Below are 21,536 nucleotides of genomic sequence, written 5' to 3' on the forward strand. Positions count from 1 at the left end.
CTTGTTTTGAAGAAACATGCAAACTAATAAGAAAAATCTAACAAACTTCAGTAAAACAGGCCAGAAGGTTTATTAAAGTAAGCTTTACTAAAAGGGTTGCAGAGTCTCACTTCTTTACACAGCATACACTAAATCGCTTACAGCTATGTCTTGATAAACAATAGAAACATAAGAAGGGTATATTTCTTTTTACAAAGAATTCAAATAGTTCAGGCATTCAAATAGAAGGCATCTCATGTGCTTACATAACCAGCTAGTATTTATAGCATAACTCTAAAAGGAAGGAATTCAAATTTAAATTAAAGCTAAGTCGTTAAGTTAGCCAAAGGCTGTACAGAACTAATTTGGGCGCACGTTGGTTCAAACCTACACCGGCGTGACAAACACTAGTATGGTTAAGAATATAGCAATGCCAAAAACAGACTTTCAAACGTAGAATATCAACTACTAACATGATCTTTAGCAGGCGAAACACGGTTTGTTTAAACAATCTAAAACCTCCCTTTAAATATTATCTCTTTCTGTCTCATTTAAATACGCGTGATTTAAAATTTGCATTCTGGCAGGAAAGGAGAAAGAGAGTTGTGGCAATAAAGCTGCGTAACATAAAATAATTGGTTAATTAAAATAAGTAAATAAATACTTTACAACTCTCCCTGCCAGGATATAAGTAATCGCAGCAAAGGTCTTTACGACCTAGTTAAGGTCTTAAATTTTAATAAACCATGAACCAATTTCTTAAAAGCAATAGAACTCAAATTAATTTTAATCCATGTGACAGAGAGCTGTATCTCTATCAAGCAATTTTCTTCAAATTATGTGCACTATAAATCAGCTGCTGTTCTCCTTCCTGTGATCTGGAAGGAAAAAGATTTTAGCAAAGAAATTCAACACATGTTAATTTAATTCAATTTAGCTTTTCTAGACCTTTTCTTATTTAAGCATTTCATCAAAATCTTTTCCATACAATTTTATCTGAACTTTCCATTTAAATGTTTTTAAAACTTTCATTCATTTTCATTTATTCTAATTAAATTTTTCTTCCCCACTGCTCTCCAGTAAAGAGATGAATGAGCAAGCCTTATTTGTTTAAGTGTAACAACACTACCATCTAACCCACATCCCACATGTTAGAAATTTGACCTCTAAAACACTTTTATTTCAAAACTGCACATAATGTGCTAAAAACGTACGTAATTAAATTTTTGTCTCGGCTGGAGAACCTAACTTTTAATTTCACGTATACCGCTAGCTTTTTCTTTTAATTTAATTTTCTCTTATTTTGTTGGATTACATTGAAATACTTCATTCACATAACAAGATTTTAATTTTTACATCTATGCAAGCATTTACTTTGCGTATTTTAAGAGAACTTTCAACGTTGGAAATACGAAAACATACTACATGGAACATTTACAATACATTATTTTAAGAAAATTCAGTTGACACTTTACATCATATGCATATAACTTACTTAAAGTTACTTTATAGTTTCTCCAAATTTTCCTCAGCAGCAGTCTCATAGATTAAAACAGAATTTCTGCTTCTAGATTAATATAAAATCAGTGCGAATAAATGTATATTTAAGTTCAGAGATTCTTGTTTCTTAAGAACAACTGAAATAACCTCACTTGATGCAAAATTTACAATAAATAGCAACTGTTGCACTGAATCTGGGAAAAAAATAAATTTTACTATCTTTTGGATTTTTGAAACTGCTTCATTCGCTTGCTAACGACGTCCTCCTACGAGGGTTAGAGGTTTGCTTGCCGCGCTCTAATTCTTCTCCAGGGCCGACTTTCATTGGTCGAATTTTTCTCTACTGGACTCTTTCTCGAAATCTTGTAGCATTTCCACGTCCTCGAAGGATGTCTGGTTCCGCTAGCCATTTCGTAGATTGGGTATATGGTCTCGGACTCGAAGCTTCCACTAGACCTCTAAGCTCGAACTTAGGCGAACCGGCTTTCTGAAACTTCCGAGGCCTCCTCTGCGGTGATGGAGTATCTTCCGCTGGGTGCTTCCTCCGTAGAGCCTTTCGGTATGAGCCCGTCATTATACTTGGGAACAGGCATTTGATTTTCTTCCGCGCTCTGAGCGTGAGTTAGTTGTTCGTAGGTCGTCGCAGGAACTCCTGAATCATTCATTGCACTTTCGGTTACCTTTTTAGTATTCTTGTTCCTTCTAGTATTTGGCCCCAATCCTGGCCTTTTTGGATTTTCTTCCGTACTTGCGGTTCCTCTTCTCTTTTTCTCGGGAACGTATATTTCCGAAGTCGACAGAACTTAAACGACTTATCGCTGTGTCTAGATAAATAACAGAAACGTAAGAAGGGTGTAAAAAACCCTTTTATTAAGAACTCAAATAGTTGAACAGAAGGCACTTCTTGCGCTTACAAATCAGACAGTATTTATGACGTAACTCAAAAAGGAAGGAATTCAAATTCAAACTAAAGCTAAGTCATTAAGTTAACCAGAGGCTATACAAAAATAGTTAGAGTTCAAGTTGGCTCAAAAGTACACTGGCATGATAAGCGCTATGGACAAGAATAAAACAACGCCGAAGACAGACTGTTAACGTAGAATATCAACTAACGTGGTAAGTAATATGGCCTTTAGCAGGCGGAAGGCGCTCTGTCTAAACAGTCTAAAACCTCCCTTTAAATACTACATCTATCTACCTCATTTAAATACGCGTAAGCGAATATTTGCATTCTGACAGGAAAGCGGAACAGAAGTGACAGTAAAGTAACTTAAAATTAACAGTTATGAACCACAACTACTTGCAGAATTTTAATAACTCAAATATTTAAAGAAACACAAATCAAACACAACTCAGCTACAACAGTGGGAATTATAGCCTTACTTTCCAACACATGCAAAAGTTTCTCATCAGGAACCGTTGGTCAACCGAGATGTCAATGCTCTGTTTTCAGGCGAACAAAATACCTGGTTGCTACCAAAATATTCATACTGCTTTACAATTTCACTCCCTATTTATGCTGAATTTAATTTGTATTCTGGTAAACGCTGACAGAATAAATAGAAATTTCAGAAAAGAATTAACATAAAAATAATGTGTTAGCTAAAATCAACCTTACAGTTGTAATTTATAAGCTATAAAATGCTAAGTGAGAGTGAATTTACGATGTTGAAATACTAAATAAAATTCGGAAGTTCTAAAGATATGCTCATTTTAAAATTATTAGCCGATATTGCTCTTTAAATGAAATTTATGGTTTAAGTGCAAAGAATATGATATTTAATAAATAAAGGTAACACACGAAAGTTCCTTTGGACGTAATTTCAAATCTGAAACCTTTCAGATGTTATGTTGCGAAATTTAATTATATTAATGTTTGTTTTAAGTTATCATTATTCTAGTGTTTTTATTTGTACTCATGTATATTTTAATCCGGTAAAAAGAGAGAGTGTAACAAAGAAGTAGTAACAAAGTAGAAAGTGTAACAAAGACAGGAAAGGTTGTTTATGGCCTTTTACTAACAGCGAAAGCAGTTAGGGTGTTTGTCGTCTCGTTTACTACGGAGGTCGTAAATCGGCTCACTTGCTCTCATGTTCACTTGCTTTCGCTTTGTTGTTATTGTTGCAATTTTTTCCTTCAAGACTGTAGGGGTTGTTGTAAGTTAGGTAATTGATTCTCTTATCCCTTAGTTTCCACTTGTTAGCTGGGGGATCTACCTTACTTCCCACGTTCAGAGTACAGATGGTCAGGACTTCATTGTCAGATTTTTCTTGTTTTTAATTCGTTGTGGGGGTGTAATTTTTTCAGTTAAAGATAAAGTAAAATTCTGGGAGTGGTGAGGTTTAATTTTATGATTTTTTGTAAGCTTATGAAATTTTCGGGGGCGGAGAGACCGAGTTTACCTCGGTGCCTGCACGATGTAAGAAGTCATTCGGATTTTGATTTTGAGCTAAAAGAAAAAGGAGAAGCAGAAAGCGGCGGCTGGGCTTCCCCTTTGAAGGGCGAGCGCCGGCTGTTGATTCGGATTTCGGAGCGGAGTCCGATTTGAAGTGATTTGAATTGCAGCATTTTAAGTCTCGTAAGATTGCGCAGGGGCTTTCGCCCTACGGCGGGCTTCGGCTCAAGCGGGTCGGGATTGCGTTGACTAGGCTACTAAAAGAGCATTTTCTTCTAGAAAGATTTAAAATAAAGTGCTAATTTCAAGAGTACTTTACCGACAATCTTTAGAACTGATTACTTCTGGTATCTTCTTCTTTATTCTTTGCGAACTCTGCTGTTATGAACGCCGCGTTGAAGGCGAATCATTTTAAAATCCGTGAGGAGTATCCGGCGCGGTGCGGGTTTCGACAATGGTTCTTTGGAGGTCAAAGGAAAATACGAAAGACGAGGTTTGGATTAATAAGGCTCACTTATCTACCAGTTATGTTGACTACATCCCTCAACAGAGTTGTGACTTCAAGGAAAGCAAAGAGACTTTCTCTGTGAGTAGAAGGATTGTATGTTTCGGAAGAAATCCAAGGGATGAATTCACGAAGAAGGAAAGAGACTTTTCTCTGTGGATAGAAGGATTTTATGTTTCGGAAGAAATCTAAGAGATGAATTCACGAAAAGGAAAGACTGTTTTCTCTGTGAGTAGAAGGATTATACGTTCCGGAAAATCTGTGTGTGATTTTTTTTAATTTGTCATCCTCTCTATCTTTTCAAATTACTTAAAAAGAAAAACATTTGTTTTATGTGTAAACTACTAAGTGATTAGAATATTTTGAAAAATGACCAGTTAATTTAATGTCTGTAAATAAAGGTTTAAAGATTTGAGTTACCAGCTTAATTAATGAGCTATTGAATGTCAAAAATAGTAAACTTACAAATTAATATGAGTATGTTAATTTTGAAATGAGATATGTGTTATTTTTTCATCTTAAGGTTTATTATTGTAAGCTGTAATTTGGTGTGATATTTTGTGTTATTTTGCTTAATATTATTATGGTAGGGAACTGATCAGTTTACCCAGTTAACTTATGCTAGAATTATTCAAGAAAATTAATAAATGTGTTTGTCTTATAATTTTATTGCATTTATTTATTTTGTGTGTATAATTTTGGGGGGGGGGGTCTGCCATGCCACTCCATTTGTTTGAGCAGGGAGGCTTTTAAGGAACATGGAGCTTTATTGAATTTGGAGTTATTGTTATTGATTTTTCCTATTTGCGTAAGTTACTCACAGCGCGAACCTAAAATTTTTGTACTACCACTATAAGATTGTTCTTATGATGAATTGTTCATTTTCGTTAGTTTTTGTCCGGCACCATGTGTTAAGTCGAGTTAAAGTATAAAAGATTAAAAAAAAAACCTATTTTTTCAGAGATTCCAGACAGACTTTTTTTCTAAATATTTTTTTTTTTTGTAAAATTTTAATCATAATTGAATGAAATATAGTTTTCATTTATTAATTACTATTAGTTTACTTGCATAATTTATCTTATATTGAAAAAGGCGAAGGGGAAAAAAGTGTGTTTGGCATAGGCGCACTTGGCTAATCGATATTTTATGCACTCGGCCAATGTTTAACAATGTTTTTACTCGGAACATTATGCGGAGTGAATTGATATGCTAACTTTACTGCTCAGTGTTGCGTAAAGTTTCAGTTCTGTTGTAAAATTAGGTAATAAAATAATTGATCCACCTTCGTTTAATCTTTATTTAATATAATTTAATTTCTTTTAATCTTTGTTTAATATTATCTTCAAGTCTCAAAACACATTAAAGTTGGACATATTCTCTACTGTTTAAGTCTCCCATTCTCATTGCAATGCAATTGATACGAAAGTGAGTTTATTCGATTCGTTACAGAATCGGAGGTTTACTAGTTTATTGTAATGGCAATCATGTATACATTCTATAGAAGGGTTTTACACATTTTAGAAAGACTTCGAGACCCAACATTTGAAAAAATGTGTATTTTTTCAAATGTTGGGTCTGATAGCCTATTTTCGGGACAATGAGTCTGCATAACGATTCTGTGTTAAAAGTGCTTTAAGTAAAATTTTCAGGGGTATTGATTTCCATTCCCTTTCCATTACTTACTAGAGTCCATCAATCGTCGTGGATTTGCACTTAAAGCTTTTTTCAAGAGACTAAAGGGATAATAGTCCATAGCTAAAACGTCATGGGACTCCGCAAGAATGTGTTGGAAAAAAGTATGTATGCAATACCTGTATCAATCTTTATTTTTTCAAGGAATGCAGGGGTACATTTCGAAGTATGACTTGTTGTTTTTGTTTTGATAAAATTCCGCACTTTGAAAGTCACTGGGATAAAGAAACAGAATTCTTCTGAAATATCGGACGCAAAACTTTCTCCTGATAATATATTGAGTTGATTTCAACACTTTTTCCCACTTTTCTTATTTTAAATTTTTTATTGTAAGAGAATCCTGCAGTAATCCGAAACCTCTTACTTAAACTTTCTTTGCATTGACGGAACCAGGTTTGTACAAGTTTCCCTCATCATTTTCAATAGTAAATAGACATCTTTTTCATTCATTTAGGTAAACCTGTACTTCTTCAGAGGTCACACTGTATTTTCATATAAAGGGACAAGAAAGTAGCTATAACTAAACGGTGAATCTTTACATTATGGTAACTTGGCGATTTTTTGGCTAAAATTTGCCGACCAACCCTGCTACAGTAACCTGCTAGTTTTCTTTTGGACGCCATTTTGTTTTAACGAAGTAAAGGCATGTTTTTTTTTTTTTTTTTTTTTTTTTTTAACTCAACATTTTCCCCAACAATCTGTTAGCCGAATTACGCTTATACTAGAACTTTTATGGAACAAAAATGTTTAATCGTGACGAAGATTAGGTGCGGAAAGAATTAATTGGGAGAAAGTGCAGAATCGCAAACTGCTTGTCGCGTTTTCAAGAATTGCACATACACGGTATCCATATACACGTCGACCTATTTTCACTTAAAAAAATCCCAGAATTGCACAAAAATGGCATTGCGCACCTTCTTGACTTTATCTATGTACACATCGACCTATTTTCACTTAAAAAGTCAAAGAAAATTGACAAAAATCCAATTCTTCTTACTCTTGTAAAAAGCGCCAAACAAATAAGTTGGCGATTCTGCACTTTAAATTATTTCTAAGTGCTTATTAGCTGAAATCACGATCGGAATTTTCCGTAAAATGTCACATTACATGACTCATGATCTCTCATTTCTCTGAGACAAAATAATCTGTGATTCGAACTGTGTACTTCTCAGATTAGCTAGTTCCCTTTATCGCCTTACCAAATTGTCGCCAAACTACCTGTTACCATATTCTAAAGATTAGTCAACTAAAGATAACTATTAAAAACCTAGGATAAACCTTGCATAGTTTTCATACAAGGTTCTACGAATTATTCTGCGTTGAGCCAAAAGCTATTGAATCTTATGTTCTTTAGCTTTTTTAAGTCATAAATCTTGGTTTTTTATTTTATTTATTATTGTTACAGATGTATTTAAAGCCCTTGGAATTGATTTTTGCGTCGGCAGACCTCCTTTTAAAAACGATTTAACTTCAGAAATGTTAAAAGCTGTATGCACCTTTTCCGAGTATTCGTTTGGAATCTTTCTTCCATGTAGAAATAGCAGTTGGCAGTTTTCCCATTTCTGATTAATAATGCTGCTTATTTTTGCTCTTAATTTAAATAGATTATTTTGCTCTTAATTAGAAATTTTAACATCATGCATTTAACAATATATTTTTTTTTTTTAAATTACGAAACAGAAATACTTATCTTCGAAAATAGCAGAAACATACCCTTCAATCCACAGCTTGTTTACATGAGACATTTTGAAAGAAGAATAAATTATAATATAGCAGATGATAATTCTCATTTGAAATAATAAGCCTGTTGCCAGAAAGAATTTTCCCAAACATTTGCTTTTTTAAAAATCTCGTGTCCTTTTATTCCCTGGACTTTCAACATTGTTAGCCACACACAGAATCTGTATGGGGTTTTTTATCCGTATAATACTCGTACTTTCATCCATGTGGTTATTTTTCCGTTAGACTAGTGGTCTCAAGCTCAAATTGCCCGCAGATAGTACTGAAGATTTAAAAACAGCTCACGGGCTAGCATTTTTCTTTTTTTTAACCAAATAGAAAAATTTTTACTAACAAAATGAAAAATATTTTAAATTTCGCTTATTTAGCATTTTTTAAACGTACATAAACAAAAATAATAATATCGCACAGAAAAAAATTTAAACTTCTGTTTATTTTCTACCTAAAATTCAAAATGTGGTACCTATAAGACATTTTTCATGGTCATACTTTGTAATACAAATGTAATGACAACTAAATGTTAAATTTTCTGACTGACGTATATTTAAAACACTTCTAGCATATTTAATTAATCATTAAATAACTTACTTTAATTTAATCTAAAAGAGAACATCTCATAAAATATTTTCTCCGTGGGACAAAACTTGAGAATAAATAATGACAACTTAAAATCTCTTTCCCTTAATATTATATTTTTTTTTCAAAGCATCAATAAAAATAGACATTTTTTGAGTGAAAATAATTACAAACTTTTTTTTTTATTTCTTCTTACACTTGACGCGTTTCGATTCTGGTAAAGTATATAGCCTTGAAGCGAAATTAATAGAAATTATCGTCATCGCGGATTATCGATGTTCATCTGTCAATCGTAACATTTTCTTATTAATTTTCAATTGTTAAAAAAGGCTGCTCTCTTATAAACATGTCCTGACATTGCACATTAGTTAGCTCTATTTATAGATTTTCAGATGTGTTATTCACGTTAGTCTTAAATGGTAATGAAAATAATGTAAACTCCGACTTCAAATAGGTATGATCTTGAATATTCAAGTCAAATAGTTAAGCTTCTGGTACCGGCAGACAATCACATCAGGTGTTTTTTTAGGGGGGGGGAATTTTTATCGATAGTAGTTTTTGTTCAGCGGGTATTTTATCAGGGAACATAATGTAATATATAATTGCGATTAGATTAATTCACAATTTACATTTTGCTACATAAATAATTCTAACATAATTAAATAATAAATTAATTAATATAATTAATAAATTACACCACCTTATATAATGTGCTGTATTACTAAATAAAGTTGCATAAAATATACTGTAGAATATAATATACTTTTTATCTCGCACATCAAAAAGTAAAAAATTCTAATATTTAAGCCTAAATCGCAAAAGACGAACGAGGAATGAAGAAATACAACTAGTATACTGTACAATGTTAATGTGCTCTTTGAAGGGCTACTAGAAGTAAAAATCATCCATTTTTCCAGCACTAACAACACATTAATAGCATTCAAGTGATTGTATTTTCACTACCTTTGTCTCTGCAACCATTCTTAGGGAACTGAGATTTTTATGAGCACGAAGTAGCGATACTACGGCACTAATGAAAAATGCTAAAAGTATAGTAGCGTCATATTTCATAGTGGTAAAAGAAAGTATTGAATTGGATTACACCAAAACTCCTTAAGGCGACCATGTCTTTTAGTGGTTACTCACCAGCGACTTAAACGTGACCAATATTTCATCGCAATAATAAATTCGTTAAATGACCATCTTAATAGATGACCAGATCATCTGAAACCGTCAAATACTGACTTTCTAGTATTAGGATTATTCGCATAATCAGCATCAAAACATGCTTCTAGGATTCAAGGTTTGAAGGCTCTTTGGAACAATATTCCAAAATTAAATTTTCCTTTAACATATTTTAAGATTATCTTAATCATTGACAAGCGTCTCTGATCAGCCTTCGCCAAAAACTGTGAACATAATGAGACTGCAAAAGAAATGTCTATACACGAGTAGCCACAACCAAGTACAAAAGACTACCAACAGCTTGCCTGTAAGGAATTTTCCAATTTTCCCGCAGTTTATCCAGCGTCATCATCTTCCCCTGCAAGCTTCTCAACAGATGCATGTAGTGACAGGATTTGTATCCCACATATTAAATTTCTTTAAAACTTTGGTTGCATAACTCGATTGGCCAGTAAATATATCACCACTAGCTGGGGTACCCAGCTTCGCTCAGAGAGTTAATATGAGATTGTGTGGTAGGTGGAATAAAAAACTTAAAAATATAAAAGATAATTTTTTTATTTAAATATATTCTATTTACAATACTTGTTTACAAACAACACTATTCACTTTGTTATTCGGAGTATACATGTACAAATTTTTCAACTTTCCTACTCGAGAGCAAGCTATGAATAGATGATCTTGAGAAAAGCAAGAGTCTTTGAGGTTAATGCCACACAGTTTTAAAATTTGTCCTTGAGCTGTGTTAATTGTAAAACTATAGGCTTGTATGATTGAAAATTGCAGTCTTTTAAATTGGAATGTCAGTTCAGTAGATATCAGTGGTATTCTGGGAATAAATAATGTGTGTCCTTTCTAATCATAAGTTCAGCTTCGATGATGTTATTCGATAGCTGTTTGATGACTGTCCTTGTTCCATTACATAATTTTGGTGAGTTGAGATCACTGAGTAGTATCATAGGAGATACAATTTTCAGTCGAAGGTCGTGTAATGGCATTCTTGGTATTTGCAAAGATGTTAAAAATTCTGTAGGGAGGTTAACACTTTCTTCAACGTTTAGCATCGTGTCAATTGATTTTCATATTCTCTCTTCACCGAGAATTTTCTTTTGAATATTAAAGTTGATATCGTGAAATCAACTTTTTATTAAGAAATACACTAAGTACATTTTACACACTTAATTTTCGATCTACCAATGGGGAGCCTCACCCATACAAAAGAGGCTTCGAATGGTCTATAATGTTCTAGAACATTCCACAACATTCGAGACTGTTCTGGAATGTGCCACAATGATCTGGGATATTCTCGAAGGTTCCAAACTATTCCGTAACATTCCAGAATGTTCCGGGATGTTCTGAAATGTTCTGGAATGGTCTCAAGTCAATTTAACAACAATCCGAGAAAAGAACATTGGCATGCTGCGAAAAGAATACTTCGATACCTAAAGGGAACACAATATCAAGGACTAATTTATACGAAATTTATAATTTATACGGACTAATTTATATTATTGTCTGATGCCGCCAAAGAAACCGTCTAACTACGTCGTTTCCTGAAGGACCTGGGTTACAACATAGAACACCCAACAACAATATACTGCGACAATCAAGGAGCTCAGAAAATTACGAAGAACTCAGTGTTTCACTCCCGTACAAAGAACATAGACATTCGCCATCATTTTGTGCGTGAAGTATATGAACGCGGTGAATTAGATGTACAGTACATACCTACCAGTGGAATGGGAGCTGATGTGTTAACCAAACCCCTGACTCCTGTTAAACATCAAAACTGTTGTACAATTATAGGATTGAATACTGTTTAATATGTATTTTGTTTTACTTTTCAGGAATAGGAGAATAGATGTCGAAAGGGGGTATGTTGGCAACCGCCGTTAATTCCCCTAGCGCATGCGCATGATAAGCAAGGTCTCTGCTGCGCAATACTTACCCTTAGTTAATACGAAGTTAGCCAAAGTCAGTGGTGAGTATTGCATGTAAGCGAGAAGTGCAAAGCGCTGTGTAATATCATGTTTCTACTCTGCTGTTTAACGTCTTCATAGTTTAAATAAATGTTTGTCATGTATATGGAAGCCGTTATTTTATTCTTCAGACATCAAATTTAGACCTTCATTAGCAGCAATACTACTCTAAGAACGAATAGTTTCAAAACGAACCACAGAACTAAACGTTTCGCAGTAATCAATACTTACCTTCAACCACCAACAGAGCTTTAAAACTGCCGATATCTCTATTTGCATGACGTTTTACTTTGTAAACCTATTAATTTGTCTTGTCTGCCCTCTGGAGGTCAGTTAAGTACTATGTTTTATTTTCTGATAAAGATTTCAGCGCTTCATTCATTGCAGCCTGCCATTCCAAGGCATTATCCGAGTTTATTGCTTGGCAACAATTCTCTGGTTCCACATACTCCACAAAATAATACTCGATCAACCTTTCTGGTGGTTTTAGGTTTCGTCAGCTGTCTTTGTTACTGCATGTCCTCTTTAACTGCTTTTGGATTATTTTCTTCTTCACTGGTGCCTCATAAGTAAGGCTTGTAGAGTCATTAGCTTATTTTAAAGCAGGAGACACTAAAAAATGAGCAATGCCCTCATCGGGACTCGAACCTGAACCTTTCGAATAAGCGCAAAGTGTGCTAACCGTTACACCATGAAGGCATGCAGAAAGGAGGAAGAAAATACCGTATGTACCGTTTAAGAGAGAAAACTGGTATATATTTTCATTGCGTAAAGGTACATATTGATGTTACCGGGAATGAAAGAGCGGATATGCTGGCTAAAGAGGCAGCCCTGGGAGAGGGTGATATTTATGACGCTGTAAATGATTCCATAAGAATTACCTTGAGAAAAATGAAAGCAAGTATAATTGAGAAATAGGCTCTGGAATGGAATGGTTCAAATAAAAATAAGGGTTACTTAAGGATTTTGACAACAAAAAGAAAAATGGATCTATTTAATAATATAGATACTATTCAAGTTATCACGGATAATGGTAGATTGCCGGCCTATTTCAAACGTTTTAATCTCCAGGGCAATGATCAATGCTTGGCTTGTGAGAAGTACGGAAATGCAGCTCATTTTATGGAATAATGTAAACTGACCGAGGATGTGAGGACGAGATTTGGAAAAATAAATGAACAGAATGTAATTGAAAAAAGAAAATTCTTGAATAGCTATGCCACAGAAATTATGAGGATTGTGAATGAAAACAAGACTATCATAGGAATAGGACTTTAAATATTTTAGTTTTTCTTTTGTTTACGAGTTTAAGTGTTGGATGAGTGAGTTATGTGTCGTCTTACTATTTTTTGTTTTCTAACTGATTATGCAAATGATTTTCCTTATTGTGTGAATGTATTTTTAAAGATACACAATCTGTGTTAATCTGTTTAATCTGTATTTTAAACTTTTGTTTTTATCTTTTAACTTTTTTTTGTCTTGCAGCATACTCGTAAACTAGACTAAACTGTATATACTCCCCCCTTTTAAAGGGCGACTGGGGATTGGACCCAATTGCAAATTTCTGGTGGTGAAGAATTATCATCCACCAACTTTTAGTTCGCGTGCCGCTGTAGATTTATTAGGATTTTTTGAAGAGGAAGAGATGAAAAAATGAGCAATGCCCTCACCGGACCTCGAACTTGAACCTCTCGAATACGCGCCGAGTGTGCAAACCGTTAAACCACAAAGGCACGCAGAAAGGAGGAAAAAAAAGCCATAGGGACATAGGCCATAGGGCGACGTAAATTTCTGCCAGGAGGGTCGGCATGCGTCCCTCATATCATATCATATCTTATAAGACCATATTTATTAACACATGACTATTTTCATTTAGTATTTTATGTTTTAATTCTTTTCCTTTGTTGAAATTGGCGTGGTTTGTTATGACCATGAGACCACCTTGTTTGGTTCGGTGAGCGGGCTGCGCCCACTACTGATACTGATACTTTATAGGACCAGCCGAGTTTCGATATTCAAGAAGTGAAAAATCTCTATAAGGATCTTTCCACAAAACATCAAATAAAACTTTCATGGGGTGAAATGCCAGATAGGTGAAAGCCCCCGTTGGACATGAGGGAAATGAGCCGGAGGACGCCCTTGCAAAAGAGGCTGCTGAGGTAAATATAGAAAGAATAGATTATCGAGGATTTAAATGGAAAGCAATAGGGAAAATGGATCTAAATATATATAAAGAATGGAATAAAAAATGGAAAGAGATCAGACCATAGAAAAGACTACCTAGAAACATTGAAATCTCGAAAAAAATGAAAACCGTAACCGATAAAGACCTTTGTCAGATCATTTCAGGTCACAGTAGACTCCCGGCTTACCTAAACAGATTTAAAATTCAAGAAAACTCAAACTGTTTACTAAGCGGAAAGCTGGGAAATAACAGACGCTATGCGGAAGAATGTAAATTAACAAAATACCTTGGGAGTAGCAAGAAGGACTTTAAAGACTTGGTTTGTACTGGAAATGAAGCAAAAAAACATAGCAAAAGAGATCATGGAAAGAATTAATAAAAACCTAGTAGCAATTGAAGTAGAGCCATAACAAAAAAACACCTACTATGGCGGCTGCTGGAGACTTGGAGACTTCGTTTATTTATGTTGTGTTGTCCTACATGTTCTTCCTTCGTGGCCGGTCTAGAAAAGCGATAAGGCGAGCTTGAGCTTGCCAGGAGGGTGGACCGCACCATACCTACCTACCTGCCTTATAGGCTGTAACGCTCCGCAGCCGAGCGTATTTAACCTCGGATTTATGTGTTGCAAGAGATCGCGAGTTCGACCGCAGTCGAACCTTATAGGCTGTATATAGATAGGCTTTTCAGGGTTTGTTGTAGCAGTAGTGGATGATGAAACTACTTCAGGGGTAAGCGCTATACCTCTTAAACATACCCGAGAACCATTAACATCATCTAAATAACTAATCAATATTACTTTCTTACTTCTTAGACTTCACTTCTTTTGCTTCTGTTTAGGTAAATGAATAAAATATTCTGTACCATTAAATGTAAGGTGATTGAATCTTAGAGTTATGCCACAAAACAATTCAAATTCGTGACGCCAAACTTTCTAATTTTGCTATATGCATGACCATTGTATCTGTAGGATCACGCACAAATGATGAAAACTGCAACTGGCATGCATACTGTGCTCGTTTATTTTTCTTTTCAAACAATTCATGCAGCTTCTCCCATATTTCCCTTGCTGTCTTGCACATGGAAACTAAATCCCAAATTGTTGCATCTAATATCCGTGAAAAAAATTCCCTGAGCAGCTCTACAAAGCTGCGTTTACACTGGTCCGTTGAATCGTCAAAGCGAAAAAAAAAAAAAAAAAAAAAAAAAAAAAAAAAACCCGCTTTTCGCGTACGGCCAGTTCACACCGGCGATCCAACTTTCGCTTTAAAAGTTGTCATATGCTCGCACTAGATGGTGCTTCATGTCTGAAACTTGGGGAAAAACGTAAAATTTTTGTGTGATATTTTGACTTTTTACGATTACATTTTTAAATTAAAATGGATTTAATTTCTGCTCGATTAAAACTTATTTTACTTCTTGCTTTGTGTAAGAGAAGCAGAATGCAGTGGTTTATATTAATGTGTAAGAGATGACTGCAGCAAAAGGAGATGCAAGTAATTTACGAGTAACTGAAGAAATTCACTTGAACGAAACGCAATTCCTTTTAATTACTTTCGCATGACACCTCATCAATTCGATGAATTTCTAGCGATCATTGAACTATTCATTCGAAAGCATAAAACTAATTTTTGTCAGAATACCCCCGAAAAAAATCGTTTGGACTATAGGAATAGGACATCCCAGAAACGGAATGAAGCTATTATATCAAACGCTGCATATATCTAATTTGATTTATTTATGAATTTTGTTGAATGATAATTAAAAAATCTTAATTGTATGATTCTATTTTGGACAGTAAATTTTTCATGTGGTAGAATACCATAAATGTTTTCGCATGGTTATATGAACTTTTCTTAAATGCTTCCTTGAATAAACTTCCCTTAATTGGTTTAAATAATGCAATAAAAAAGTATATTTTGTTTAAATATATGTAGGATTTACGGCATTACTAAATTAAATATCACACTTAAAAAAAGCATTTATTTTAAAGTTAATAAACAACAACATTTTTTTTTTTTTAAATATTTTAGTTTCTGCCTTATGTACATATTTTTTACCTTAAATGCAACAGTAATTACTTCAATTAGTCATTCATATATTAACGAACAGCCACTATCTAAAGGTTTATTATATAAGATCACTTTTATCTAAAACTCATTGAAGTAACTGCATTTTATACAATACTTCTTTTTCTGTGTTAAAAATTGAATTCCACAATTAGTAAATTTGCTATTGCTCCTGCAAACGTTTTTTAAATTAATGAAAAATTATCATCAAATTAAACCTTTCGAAAAGTGATCATGCAAGTTAAGAAAAACAAACTTGAAGCCATTAAAATGCATAGAGAAGTATTCGATGAAATCAGATACATACTAGCGAGCTTCTTTTCTGTATAAATAACACTTTTCTTAATTTTTTTTAAACAAATGGTTTACTCGTCACTTATTTAAAATTCAGAACTCACTAAATTTTTTAATTAGATGAAACAGCAACTTTATACTAATACACTAGTATCGCTTTTGCTAGTCTCGTGTCAGTCCAAATAGAATCAGATCATAGAAGTCGGATCTTTTTATGAATTATAACAAAAGCTCGTTGTCAAATGAAGGATAATGCACACAATGCCGCGAGCGAAAATTAAGTTTGTATGAATGATGAATGAAATGAAAAATAAGTGCAAGTTTCTTGTGTCATCCCCCCCCCCCAAAATCGCGGTAGATTTTAAAAAAAAGTATATTCCTACCATCATCAAAGGTAGGAATAAGTAAGGCCCGAACCTGCAATACAAGGCCCTAGCAAGAGCTGATTTTTTTTTTTTTTTTTTTTTTTTTTTTTTTTTTTACACTTGAGCGTGTTACATCTACGTTAAGGTACCTTGCGGGTAAGCATCACTTTTACACTTCACCTTCAGGAAACTGAAGAAGCATCTGGGCTACTATGAAACTAGCCATAATATATTTTTTTTTAAATACCAATTCCTTTACAAAACCACTCTGGTGACGCTTAAATCCAAATTCCTTAACTCAAGAAGCGAACGTTTTATCCACTAGGCAACAAGAGCAACCTTAAACTGATGTAGATATATTTTAAGAAAAATTCAGAATCTGGGATTTTGAAATCCGTTACTATTTTCTCGCAACAAGCTATTGCTTTAGGTTATTCTGTTAAAATTATCAGCCATATATCATTTATGGTTGATTATTAAGGTTTATTACTACTATTAATCTTAAGAATTTCCCTTTAAATGATTTATAAAGCTATTTATACTATTAGCGTATGCATTCTTTTTTATTTAATCTGAAATTTTTATTAAGATTAGTGCATTTGACTTCCCCCCCCCCATCAAGAAGAATTTTTGAAAGTGCTATCATTTAAAAACCATGGTATAAACTGGACGTTTGAAATGAGATGCCTGAAACTGACGCGTCAAGCGTCAAAAGTTGAAATTGAGTCAACTCACGCGGTGTCCGGCCATCTGGCAAATGCCGCCTCTGAACTCACTTCTGATTGGTTAACGCTTTACACGCGAACGCGTGACCGCGTTGGTGTGAAAGCAGCTTCACGCTTGTCAAACTTGGCTAACTCTCGGTTGTAGCTATTCCGGCCTTCAAGGGGAGCGCCTTTGGACACCGGCTCTGGTTTGAATATTTCCTCAGAACACACTTCGAAAGCTCTTCCTTTTTCCATAATTAAACCTTCAACCACACACTTCCACCGTAAATAATTTTGAGATTCTAAACATTTGTCTGCAGTAAATTTTCAGGATTACTAAGAAACTCGTTTTCACTTCTGAGAAACTCGCACGTTTAGGCATAGCATTAAAATTTCTTAGATAAAGTCGTACTGGCGGTCATAACCTCTTAAAGTATTGCTACGAATTTTATATTCAAATAATAGCTAATTTTAGTAGAATTATAATTAAAATTGTTTTATTTCCCCATGCAGTGCAGCGCGAGACAAATTTTAAGAGAAAGCTATGCCAGAAAATTAAAAACATATTAGCACGTGCATTTAACATTGAGTAAAAGTTTATCTCGGTAATTTATATGTAAATTGAATAAATGTAATTGAACACTATGGTAGCTGTAACCGTAATTCAACTCTTTTCGCTTTCCAGAAATCTCGAGATACAGAAATTACTATAAATTTCTCGCCACCGATTGAAAGCTATAAAAGGCCGGAGAGAAAACATTTGAGTTCACCTTCTTGGTTTGCGGAAATACAATTATTTATGCGGACCTAAACATCAAGCCTATTACGGAACAAATTCTAATGGAAGCAAATAGTACCTATCATTTTGCCGCACCTTGTACTTCAATAACAATTCAAACTCCAACAGCCATGGGTTCATTTATTAGACTACAATCATGTACGTGATGCAACGTTTATATGGAATGGATCGCTCGAAACATTTACGACCTATTAGTAGCAAGTTATTTATGCTCAGAGTTATCCAAAAATTTTAGGAATTAATTTCGAGAACTTACGAGAAAACACAACGGACGATTAGCTGAAAATTTGCTGGATGTCATATAGAAACGTCGTGACACTCAGGGCTGTCAGCACATAAACCAACCATACCGGATAAGAAACCGTGGAAAAACCCATTTTCCTGAATGGATAGCCTTTTCGAAAATTCTCCTGCGGAACATTCCCTCATAGTGCCATTAGTGCTCGACAGTACATCTCCATATTGTTTGTTTTGAGCACTGGATTACGATTTAATCTTTAAAAAAAACTAATATTAATAATGAATTGTATCAAATGAATGAATGTACTGTTACTATTAGATTACATTTTTAGTGCTCTAACGTGTGACAAGTTTAATATACATATTGCAACTTTTTGGAAAAAGAATGAAGGACGGTTACAATTTTTAAGTGTACGCTAATTCCATAAATATGTATTAATCATGAGTTTACTCGAAGCTCATAATAACAAAATCCTCCTAACAAATGAAATCTTGAGAAATTAAAATCTTTCATATTAAGACGGAGACATTATTCTTTTATTATTTAATGTGAATTATATACGTTTATGCTAGGCAGAGGCAACTCGAAAGCATGAGATAAAATCAACTTCAGCATGTATTAACCCTCTGGCTGATCATCCCGCGATTTCCATGGGCAACTCAAATGTAGCAAAATCTGCTCCTCGCGCGATTTCCTCGGGCATGTGTTTTTCTTCCTTTATTGAGGAGCGCATCCCGTTTAACCCCTGAAATAAATTATATACAACATTAGACGTTTAGTGTACGTTTTGACCAACAGATATCATTAGTTGTCCACTAAAATGCGGCATTTGAAGGCACGTGGTATTACCGCTCAAACTCCACATTTTGCCGCTTTTTTCTTACAGAAATGGCTGCTAGAAAACATTCAGCAATTATCTTGATTATTTAATTAAATTATTGAATTATTAATTAGATTTATTGAATCTGGTGCAAAGACCGTTCAGTTAGACTTTGAACCTGTTTTGAACTCTATCATACTAAACTGTATTTCTAAGGTATTTTTTCTTCAGTGCTTTATATTTTCTTAAATTTTATACTTTTCCTTTTTATATTATGCAATAAATATAAATTAACTGTAATTCGACCGAAATTTATTAAAAAACATTTGGGGGATGACAACATCTGAAATTGTTTTTTCTGGCAGCTTAGTTTCTCATGATAAAAATCTATATAAAAAAATATTTTCTAGAAAGGAAAATGCATTTTTCAATTTTCTAATATATGTAGATTTAAAATATGCAAAAAAAAATTATACAATTTTTGAAGCGATTTCGGTCTACAGGGTTAAAATTATTACGGATATATCCAAAGAAAATTAAAAGATTTTAAAATTAGACTACTGAAAATTTGGAACAGACGAATAAGGATAAATATCAATGAATTGTTTAATTTCTTATAGTTATGAAATATTTTTTACGTTTGTCAAAATTAATCAGCATTTACCAGAGAAAAACATTCTTTTTTTTATATACATGTATAAATTCAGCGAAAACTATTACTGTGGTGATAAAATTCCACGATTTTTTTTACATATAATAAAATACTGGAAAAGAAGTCAAACAGCACAGTTAATGAATTTTTTTAATGCTTTAATATTTTTAATGTTTTAATGTTAATCTAGTTTTAAGAATTTATATATGTAACATTTTATTCAAATCATCTATATATAAAAAGAATATATGAGACGTTATACACATATATATGAGACATTTATTGACGTTTGGAAGTAATTAAAGTATTGTTTACAGAATTCTGAAAATCGTTTTCGCTGGTACGGGCACACGGTCCCTTGAAACCGATAGAATTTTATTTAAAATTTAAGCTAAAATAAGGTTGCTATTTTATCTAATTTAAAGTGAAACCACTATTTTCACTTGAAATTATTCACTATTTCAAGTGAAACACTATCAAAAAATTTCACTTCATTAAGAGCACGGTAAATATTTAAAAAGCTGTACTGAAGTGTAAAATATCATATACAGATGACAGTATATTATTTAATTTCAGCGAATTCATTTATTTTGATATATTTTATGTTTGTCTTAGTATTTGTTGTTACTATCTTGTAATCTGAATTTGCATACTTCAAAATAAAAAATTAAACGCTGTGTGAAGCTTCTCTGCACTCCAGTTCATTTAGATTCATTCGTCACATTTCAGGATAGAGAAACACTTTTTTTTATTTACTTTAAAAGTAAAAAGTAGTTTCATAAAAGAACAATTAAATAGTTATTTAATCTTTTTTAAATATTAAAGTGTTGAAATTTATTTCAAAATTCCAGGTATTTAGTCAATTTTAACTGGGTTTAGGTAAATTAAAAATAATATGTGAAACTTCTGGTAACATTAGGACTCATTTATTTCTTAGACATCTATCGGAAATAAATTTAAATTACCTGCAATATTTTCAACGTAGTCTCCTACCACTGCAATTTAATTTTTCACATGGTCACGAGCTTCTGCCTTCAGACAGAGTAGAATTCTATTGCTTGATTTAGAGGGCCAAAAAAAGTAAAAAATCTCTCAGAATCCAAACAGGACTGTAGGGCGGGGGTTTCACTGCAACTAGTTTCTTCACAGTTTAGGCTGCTATATTGTCTCTCATATTTTCATGCATCAAAATGACCCATTTGTTGAACAATAGTGGCAAGTTTTCTGCGAATGGCCTCCATATTTAATCAGAAAGTTGTGTGGAGTAGTATCCGCCATTCACAGTCTCTCCTCTTTTGAAGAAATCGTCCTATTCGGTCCCAAACTACCATTGCTAACTTTAATCGTGGAGACTATGGTGTCAAACTTATAACGAGACGACGAATCTGCATTTTTCTCTTACATTGACGCTTTTAGTCAGTTGATTCAATCAGGCATGTAGTCATACATCCATGACTAAATGGCATAAAGCCAAAAATGACCATTTTGGCTTGCATACCGATCCAGCAGTTCTCGATAAATTTGAACTCTTGCAGCTTTTTGATCAAAATTCAACTGTTTTAGCACCCATGGAAGGGACTTCTACGAACGCTGAGATGATACTTTAATAATCACAAAACTATTGCTTATACTGACAGTAATCGCGACATCACGTATTCAGTTACGAGGTTATTCAGAATGAGAGTTCAATGCCAGGTACGGATTCACTTGCAGTGACACTTTTCGACCACGGACGAATTCCATCTTCGATGAATTAATGACTTTTACGAAAGCGTTCACTCCATTTAAATACCCATGGACATATTACACCCTACTCTCCAAACGTAAATGATTGAAGACAATGAAGTACAGCTGAT

The 21,536-nt window shown here is 33.7% G+C and overlaps 1 long non-coding RNA gene across 2 annotated transcripts in view; it reads right to left on the bottom strand.

Annotated features, from left to right (window-relative positions):
• The window catches only part of LOC118184113 (uncharacterized), a 147,536-nt gene that overhangs the window by 118,728 nt on the left and 7,272 nt on the right, over positions 1–21,536 (bottom strand). The gene's annotated exons all lie outside the window — the stretch shown is intronic.

The sequence above is a fragment of the Stegodyphus dumicola genome, chromosome 7 (assembly GCF_044657685.1).
Source record: "Stegodyphus dumicola isolate Sdum_Otavi_A_Nest chromosome 7, ASM4465768v1".
In the NCBI taxonomy this organism is placed as follows: domain Eukaryota; kingdom Metazoa; phylum Arthropoda; class Arachnida; order Araneae; family Eresidae; genus Stegodyphus; species Stegodyphus dumicola.